Source organism: Dipodomys merriami, unplaced genomic scaffold, assembly GCF_024711535.1.
Source record: "Dipodomys merriami isolate MVZ:Mamm:240054 unplaced genomic scaffold, mDipMer1.0.p SCAF_1820, whole genome shotgun sequence".
NCBI lineage: Eukaryota > Metazoa > Chordata > Mammalia > Rodentia > Heteromyidae > Dipodomys > Dipodomys merriami.
Genome location: NW_027203183.1, coordinates 13,177 through 14,274, shown reverse-complemented (window position 1 = coordinate 14,274; position 1,098 = coordinate 13,177).

Genomic DNA, 1,098 nt, shown 5'->3' with positions numbered 1-1,098 from the left:
AGGAAATTTTTTGACACTCTCATTAACATACTACTCAGAGAAGACCCGAAGTGGAGCTGTGTCTCAAGTGATAGAGTGCTAGCCTTGAGCTGAACAAGCTCAGGGACAGTACCCACTCGCTGATTTCAGACCCCAGGCCCATCCCGGGGCAGGAGAAGGGAAGAAGGATGCCACATACTAAAATGTGATTCTTACAGTAAATTGTAAACTCTTCTTCACAAACTCTCATACCTAGTCTTCCCCCTTCTCCTTTTTAGAGGCCACACTACTACAGTTTTCTTGTGTCTTAAAGAGGCATAGACACTTGCACTATTATGTAGTTTTTGTTTTACATTTAATTAAATTTAGAACTTTAAATAACTTCTATAAATTATGATATAGATTTACATTATTTACCTTATTGAAAATTAATTGATATTTTTGAAAAGCATAGAATACAATCTTTTTGTCATGGGTCCCAGTGTATACTAAGGAACATTATTGGCTGGAAAATAATTTGGTTGCTTGTTTGTTGCATCGTTTAAACATATATTGAATTTGGTGGCTTTAACCATTTTTCTACCAAACAATTAACAAACTATAAACTATGTTTTCTCATTGGATTTTGTTTTGGTCTTTTGGGCGGTTTTGGCTTTTGGGGTGCTAATAGGCCAATATAGGGCTGGAACTCAGCCTGAAGCTCTTGCTTAGAAATTTTTACTCAAGGCTTCCTTTGTACCATTTGAATAGCATTTCCACTGCTAGCTTTTTGCTAGTTCATTGAAGATGACAATCTTGAGGACTTATTTTCATGGGTTGGCATCCAACTTAAATTCTCAGATCTCAGCCTCCTAAGCAGCTAAAATTACAAGATTTAGCTGAACCCTGGCTATATTCAGCTACTGTTGAAATACAAACAATTATTTCTGTTGGAGTCAGCAAGGGCACATTATTCTGAAGCAATTGTGTATGATTATGTATTTGAAATATATAGTGAAATACAGTTATGTAAGTGTGTGTGTGTGTGTGTGTATATATATATATATATATATATATATATATATATTCATCAATTTAAATGTGCAGAGGTGAATGAAGATGTATGTGTTGATCTTGAGG